This window comes from Oryza sativa, chromosome 2, assembly GCF_034140825.1.
Source record: "Oryza sativa Japonica Group chromosome 2, ASM3414082v1".
NCBI classification, from domain to species: domain Eukaryota; kingdom Viridiplantae; phylum Streptophyta; class Magnoliopsida; order Poales; family Poaceae; genus Oryza; species Oryza sativa.
In genome coordinates this window covers 2,453,527-2,462,208 of record NC_089036.1, presented here as the reverse complement: position 1 = coordinate 2,462,208, position 8,682 = coordinate 2,453,527, and the positions used below count along the sequence as shown (strand labels likewise).

Here is an 8,682-nt window from a genome sequence, read left to right as displayed (position 1 = left end):
ATTTATTACTCGGGAGCATGTTACATGCGTCATCCTTTAAAGGGTGTCGAAGGCATATTTTTTGGCCTAGGCCTAATATGTCTGCAACCCATATTTTCAGGTGTGGCATGTCACGTTCTTTTTGGGACTTAGGCACTTTTTGCTTAGGCCAAAGTGCGCGTGATCAAGTGCCCAATACCTTAAAATCCTTTTATACCGCAGTTACTTAACTTTTTAGGAGTTGGTACAATGCATCTTAAAAGGTGTCAAACAGTAAAGCTTTATATAGCTGTCCCGCTGACTTTTTTATATATAAGTCAAGGTGCTGTTTGGGTTTTTAAGCAATTGATTGGATACAATATCATTGCTTTTCGCCACGTAAGTGTGCATTTTTATTGACCAATATTATGGCTTAGGCTGATTATATATTGTGGTCATTTTCTAGGCGGTTGGTAAATCCTTTATGAGTTTATTTACTCGGATTTTACACCACATATGCCATATATTTCCAGGTGTGGTGAAACCATGTGTCTTTTAGGGACTAAAGCACGTCTGTTAAAGCAGTGTGCGCATGGCGTATGCCCAATACTTTGGAAATTTATTTATTCACAACATACAAGCTTCTTTATAGCTGTTTTGCTATGTGAATTTTCAATAATGTAGCCAACTTTAGGTTACATTCATCATATTTTACAAAACAGTCGGTATATCACTTGGATCATATTATTCAGGGATTCACGCCGCATATGCTACATATTAATATTAAGTCGCTTGGTTGACTATAATTATCAAAACCACTCGGTTGGTTGGATTATTTATTCCTTGACTATATGTTTGGTTTGTTCGATTAACCACATAGTCGGGGGTTACACCTATTAGGTGCATCTAGTCGATGCACCTGACTATATTTTTCAGCCCTCCACAGTCTTCAGATTTGGTAAAAGTACTCGGGAGACCATGGCGAAGATGATTGAAGCACTCGGCTTTGGAGTAATCTAGTTCGAGAGAAGGTTATCTTTCCGACTGTGAAGGTCTCAGGGGCTACTGTGGAGATTATGGGTACCCCATACCCACACGGCATGGTTATCCGACTAGTTATAGGGGATAACTTATATCTATGTAATATGTAACAGATCATGACTTGGGTGTTACGTTTCCTTGTATATTACGGAACGGCCTAAAGTCCTGATTTAGGAAACCGATACCGTATTGGTTAAGGTTTCTATCTTGTAATCCTGCCCCCCATCCTATATAAGGTGGGCAGGAGGCCCTCTAGGGGGCATAGATGACACAACCTGATCGTCAGATCAATACATACCCGGCGGATTCAAATCCCCAAACAGGAGTAGGGTATTACCTCTCATTGAGAGGGCCTGAACCTGTCTAAATCCTTTGTCTCTGCATCCATCCACTTTTAGGTCTCGTGCGCTACCCCTTTTTATTATTGCCGAAATCATGTTTCGACAGCTAGATTTTAGAAATAGCTTAACAAATTGTTCTATTCAGGTGTCTCAGCTTCTGCCTTTGTTTCAAATGTGTTTAGCTGTTAAAGAAAATAGGTTAGGCTTCACTTCCGAGATTATGCACTTGTTTAGAAAATTTTTACGATCTGATAGTCCCAGTTTTTCTGCCTTTGTTACAAATTGGCACCATAGATAAATTTGCTTGTGTTAAAATGTATTGCCATCATAGCGTTGTAACTTATACCTTGCCTTCATGGAAAATAGTAGTTTATTTTAAATGGAAGAGAGTAATGTGCTTTGTACAAATTGATCTTCCAGATGCATAGGTTTATAAAATGCTATGATCTAGATGAATAGGTTTCCTGTCTATTGTTGTTCATTTAAAATAGAACCAAATATGCTGAAACTATTCAACAAAAAAAGTCAAACAGAAGAATTCTACTGTCACACTGCACTTTCAAAAGTTTTGGTTGATACTGGATTTTATTATATATCAGAATTAAATAGTTTACAAGAATATGAGTGAGAATTATATTATTATTGATCCGTTTCTGCTGTTTGCCACTGTACCACCTATGCATGCTTGCCTATTCTCTTAATGTACAGTCAAAGTTATATGTAGAGGCAATGGGCTCGATTGCCATTCATCCAAATTAGAAATTAAATGGTGCATGCTTTCTTTGGGGTTTGATCATATATTTCTGTATTAAGAGATGCTGCTGGCTCTATTTGGCCTTTGATCTCTCGGTTTGTTTAACATTGCAGTATTTATTTTTATTCTTTCCTTGCATCTGAACAAAGATGACTCCGAGCTAATCTCTCAGTTTGTTTAAAATGGTATGAAATGGTAAATGGACCCGGTTAGCTTTGTCGAATCAGTTTATTATAAAAACTGATATAAAAATTAGTGTCTTCTACATCTTAATGTGTTATATATATAACGGTTGTACTCAAATTCAGGGTTTTCTAATATGGGTCAATAGGGATTGAGGTTCTGTGAGATGGACCTAACTCATTTACATAAACAAAATTGCAGCCATGTAAAAGCCTAGCGCTTTCAGTTCAAATAAATAATTTATTATCATTTGCTATTAAATGCTTAATGCCTATATATTTGCTTTGCTACATATTTTTGCCTCAGTAGAAACCAGGATATTTTACCAAATATGTTGAGAGTTAAATTACTAATACTAAGTGATGAATATGTCTTTATAAGCGTGTACCTCGTGGTAGACGAACGCACTGTCTTCAATATGGTGCTTCTCCTGATATGTGTTCGATATAGACGTTCATGTGGCTTCTTGAGGTGCTCTATAAGGAGGAAGGTGACCAGTGAGGAGCAGAAGTTGCTGAATATTTCCAGGCGATGCATGTATTGAAAAAATAGCACATGTAAAACTTTCAGGTGATATTTGTATCTGTATGTGGTATAAAAAGTTAGATACTATGAGCTATTGTTTGTGTTTTGAAATGTTTCACTCAGAGTGATGAAAATATTGCAGAACTCCATTCATGGCCAACTTTGGAAAGTTATTGACAGTATAATAACATTCATGAGAACAATACAAATCTCTCTATCGTTATTTTATTCGTGATCTTAAATATTACCTTTTGGTTTTTGCATTATCAATTATCACCATTGCGTTAGCACGGGTATATTACATGTATAAAAAGGAGTTCACCCTCTAGCAATCTTACATGTCAAATCTATATACTAATATAAAAAGGAGAAGTTCACCTCTAGTAATCCTACATGCCAAATCATCAGGTTAAATCCCTACCGTCCATTCGCACCTCAGGTGTAGTCCGTACCATCCACCCTCTCCGACGACGATTTCACCCTCTCCACGCACGGTCTCTGCGCAAAGAATACGCCTCGTCACCCTCTTAACACGCGACTCGCTCCTCCTCCTCACTCCTCCTCGCGTCGTCGTCCCATTCCGTCGCCGCCGCCGCCGCCGCCGCCGTGCACTCCACCGCCTCCGCCGCGCACTGAACCGAGGCGAGGTCTTCCCCAACCACCGCCGGAGCCGTGGTCTTCCCCATCTGCCGCGACTGGCCGCAGCAGGAGCCGACGTCGTCCCCATCCGCCGCCGCCGCCGCCGCAATCCACCGCTACCCTCGAGGTCGTCGCTTTCTTTCACCGCCACGCACTGAACCGGAGGCGAGGTCTTCCCCAGACCCCCACGGAGCCGAGGTATTCCCCATCTGCCGCCGCCGCCGTGCACTCCACCGCGATTTCTCCGCCCATCCGCTGCTCCATCGCGATTTCTCCGCCGCTGCAACCTCTGCCCCGCCGATCGCACCCCATCGCGTCGCCGGTTTCTCACGCCTGTTGCCGAGTCCAAGTTGATCCGATTGGTTCCTCCGTCGAGGTCGCCCCTGCCAGAGAGGCCAAGCCGATCCAGCATCTGCTCCACCTACTGGCCCCTCCCCGTTCTCTGCTCCTGACACCGTCGGAAATCAACCACAGGCCACCAGCAACTGCACCTGCACCCTGTTGCTCGCATGATTGTGATGACACATAATCTCGATCTGCAACTCACTGTCTCCATTTTCTCAAGCCGGAACATTGGGGATATTATGGCAGGAGCAGCGTGGAGTCAAAGCCCTACTCCGTAGAGGGCTCGAGGCTGCGCGGATCGCTTCCTCTCTTTGAACACAGCTGGGGTGTGCGACATGGCTGTGGTGGAGGATCTGCCCCCACCCAGGTGAACCCTCACTTTAGACTGTAGATTGCAACAGCTATATGTAAATTACAATAACGATTTCTCTATTAATGAACCTGCAGTTTAATCTGAAAATTTAGGCAAAATGTAACCGTTGCAGTCCTTTGTTTTCTTTCTCAAACACACCATTCCAGTCTTTTGGAATGACCCTTAGGGCCTGTTTGGCACAGCTACAGCTCCAGAGCTCAGCCAAACAGTTTCAGCTCCACCAAAACTGGGAGTGGAGATGGGTGGAGCTCTCTCACAAAATAAACTAGAGTTGTGGAGCGTTGTTTAGGAAGCTCCACAACTCCACGCCAGACCCAACTCTTGAAGCTAAATTTAGGAGTTGGAGCTGTACGAAACAGGCCCTAAAGCTGACCAATCACTTGTGAAGGAATCCTCTACTTTGCAGAAGCAGAAGCGTTACTTGGCATATATACTTTGCAGAAGCAGAAACACAACTTGGCGGTGGCTGGTTTATTTAGCAATCTCTACTTGGCTTTGATGGCCAGTGTGGTAATTAATTTCAGAAATCTCCGATTCTTGTTGACAAAATTTCTTTTGCAGGTTGAACATGGTGATTTCAGACATTTATCAATGATGGATTATCTGCTTGCCTATTCTTTCTGTTACATCAGTTGTGGGATGTTTTTCTGTTAAATTAATCTAGGTTGCTCTCTTGATCTGGTCTAGACAGATCCTAAGCAAAGGTTGCAATAAGGAAAACAAAAGGAAAAGGTGAGAGAGGGGCTTAGTATACCTGTTGACTGTAGCTGTGTCAATTTTAGTTCAAATGTTTATTGGTTTTGTCATGTATACTGCACTGTGGTTCATGAAGAACACGAAGAATTTGTATTTGGTCTACTTAATTGATCTAAATTATGTAGAACTTCATGATTTCCTTCAGTGCAAAATATTTATTAAAAACTGCCAAATGTAGTTTTTTTTCTTTTTTTTTTATCCCTATAAAGAACTGCTAGAACCTTTTTTACCACGTGCAAAATAACATTTGCAATTTTTTTAACAAAGAAGCAGTCTTACATCATGTGTGAGGCCAGGTATCAACATTTTCTTCAGTGCAACAGTCTTTTCTATTCTAATCTGCTACTAGAAGATCATGTGCCTCACATTTTACAGGATCATTGATGATATGAATGCTTAAGGATGCTATTTTGAATTGTTGGTTTTCTCAGCAAACAAAAGTTTCCATGGTTTTATCTGATTTATTTTTATTACCTCACACTTAGGATATATAGCACATTGCATTATGTTATCTGATTTGGACATTCTTGAACTGTAGCCCTTTAAAATTAACACTTATATTTTAGTTAAAGAATCAAGTTTTATGACTTGGTTTAAGTTATACATATCTTTCTTCAAAGTTTAAAAATAAAAATTGTAAAATCGTATATGCCTGCCACCTTATCTTGCATAAGTTGAGGCTGTTTACCGTCCTTAGGAAAAAATTGTCCTTCAGGTATTGGAAGTATAACATTTGTATTTGATTTTACAATGAGGGCATGAAACTCGCTTTCTGCTGGACTCAAACTGAACCATTTTGGTTGATACCCTAACATTTTGCTCTACCATATAACTTATTTCACTATTACAACTTTATTTAGACTGAAAAAAATTTCTGGAGTTTGGTGCATAGCTGCCTGAAGCCTGAAGGCTTACAATTTGTTTAGTTGTGCTTACTATTTGAATTTATTATGTTCAAAGTAGTTTCAAAATACTAATGATTCTTAGTTATTTTTTGGGAAAAATCGGTTATGCTCATTCAAGAATGTATGTCTAACAACACATGTGATACTCTTTTCCAAAAATTATACAAATACTTATTCAGTTTGAGAGTATTTCAATGTTCCTGGTTTAGTTTTCAGTTTTTTCTCCAAGTAGTGATATTCTTTGGTTAATTTTGTTTTTTTTAATGCAGCTCAAAATATCCATGTCAACTTGAAGATATTGTGGATTGCAGATTGTGAGGGTTACATTTGAAGTTATTGTGGATGACACGAATCAATTGTGTAGATACTTGTGTTATTTTCTCTTACTTAGTGGAGTTCTCTTGAATGCATCTGAAGACAACTCTTTTGCTTTGAGCCTTTCAAGTGTTTGTTAAGTTGTGGAAAATTGTATCCATTTTGTAATGTTGGCTACTTTGCACCTCCACAACAAGTGTCCAAGAGGGGGTAACCAAAATAGGCTAGATCATGTTAGAACATATTGTTCTTAAACTTGTGTATTTGTATGTTTCATGCGACATTTATTGGGGAAAACACAATAAACTATCAGGGTATTCACATGTTTCTTGCTATTTACCATATATGGAAAACGTGCAAAGTGCACGATTACTAGTTTTGGAAAGTGTAAGACTGCAGCAGAATGTGATGTAAGAAGACTTTGGTAGTGCATCACCAAAAAACAACAGCTACTGCAACTAACCCTTTCGTTTTGGCTACCCTGGAAGTAAACAGGATAGGTTTCACCAGAGTAATTTGGGTATCAGGTGCAAGGCAGGACAACAAACTGCTAATCTTCCATGAATGTATGCATTTGAACTAAAACAATGTCTGATGTAGGACTGATGTAGGACTGCAACTTAAACAAAGCAGAACAGTCTGCACCTGTGGCGAAAAGAAGACCAAAGATCGTTCCATCAAATGCAGCATAACTGAATAAACCTTTGCTCCCCTCATTCTGACAGTGAGGTGAGCACTGGCAACTGAAAATAAAGCATCTGAGCAGACCAAAACAGATACTAATGTACTAGTATACATAACAGTAGTGATCAGGCGGCATATGTCTGCACATTCCATGATCTGGTATACTATTAAGCTTGGCAGTGAATGCATATACATGGCATTTTCACCTCCATATTCACAAAGATAGTGACTAGTAGGCTGAAAAATGGACACTGGCTAATTCACTTAATCAGTTGCTGTAACAGATGCAGCTTATACTTCACATAATCATTTCCCACCATAGTAACCACTTATTTAACTGTTACTAGAACAACGCCACTAATATGACAATACACAAGGACAAGACCCTTCTTGTGTCTGTTGTTTTACAGAAACAGGAATTCGTTGACAAAATTAGAAATAACAATGTTTAAGTAGTTCAGTTATTAGATACATGACAAGTTATCAACTTCCAATGATATGAAAGGAGGTGTGCTGCTAGCATCAACAACGATCACTTGGGTATCTTTGTATTAAGACTTAAGAGAAATAGCGGATGATAACCATCACTTGTCCCAACCATTTTCCAGCATAGTAACTACAGATTTAACTGTTAGTGAAATGATGCCCACTAATACGATACTAATATACAAGGACAAGAAGACCATTCTAGTGTTTGTTATTTGACAGAATCAGAAATGTGTAGATAAAGTTTGAGTAGTTCAGTTGTCAGATACAAGAAAAGTTATCAACTTCAAATGATATGAAGGGGGTGTACTACCTGCTTGCATCAACTACTATTGCATTCTGCAGTGAGACCTACCAAACCTATGTAAACCAACCACCAATCAGGAACCAGGAACATCAGATTAAATAAAGACTTTATGGTCGAAAAGAAGCACCGTGCAATGACTAGCAAGATCAAGACATCACACTATCGGAACTTTATAAATGACTATCGGAACTTTTTGTGCTATGCCTTAGATACAATAGTTTCAGTTACACAATGATGTCTGTATCCCAGTCTGGCATCATAAAAATCCACTTGTAAAAGTACATATATGTAGTCACAATACCATTGCTGACACGGATCAGATGAAAGATGAACTGAGGCGTCAAATTAATATGCACAATTATTATAAAAGTGCAGCATTATTCCTGACAATGTTGTGTTACTTGAAAGCCAACAGACTCAGGCAGAAGGAGAAGGAATCATTATAGACTCACAGGAGGCTATATCAGGCAATACTGTTCAGAAACTTGGATTGAACGTTGATATAACTGGGACAGTATGCAGGGGCACTGATCGAAGGCATGTAATATACTCAATTACTCATTGAAAAATATTAAAGTAGGATGAAGTAGGATGTGCAGTTAAACCTGCAAGTTGCAATGAAGCTGAAGAATCCCCACCTTCAAAGAGTTTGTTATCAAAATCCATTGTGTTTGCCAAACTTATCTAGTATGACCTTTCTTGCAGTTAAAACACATGGACCAAAGAAAAGATAACTGGATCAAGGATTTGATCCAGAGAAATTTATAGACATTCTTGAAGTTAATCGCATGGAAAATGGTGACTAAATGTTTTTGGACTGGTATAATCAACAGAGAGCACAGAAGGATTTGTTAAGACTATATATTTTCATTTTAATTCACTCTTATATTTTGTTAAGAGTATATGTTTGTTAACAGTTAAAAATTGCATACTTTTACATGCAGCAATATGGGTTTTTCACAAAAATTGCACATTTACCCAATGATGATTGAAGAAATAAGTTTTTCACATTGCCTGAGATGATCCAATGCTATATGCGCTTATGCAGCATGATAAAAGAATCAAAATCA

The 8,682-nt window shown here is 39.0% G+C and overlaps 1 long non-coding RNA gene across 1 annotated transcript; it reads left to right on the top strand.

Annotated features, from left to right (window-relative positions):
* Positions 1-3,304: 3,304 nt before the first annotated feature.
* LOC9267220 (uncharacterized) lies at positions 3,305-6,470 on the top strand. The gene is made up of 3 exons (XR_010739225.1): positions 3,305-4,153; positions 4,721-4,891; positions 6,090-6,470. It is a non-coding gene; the product is annotated as an uncharacterized lncRNA (long non-coding RNA).
* Positions 6,471-8,682: the final 2,212 nt, after the last annotated feature.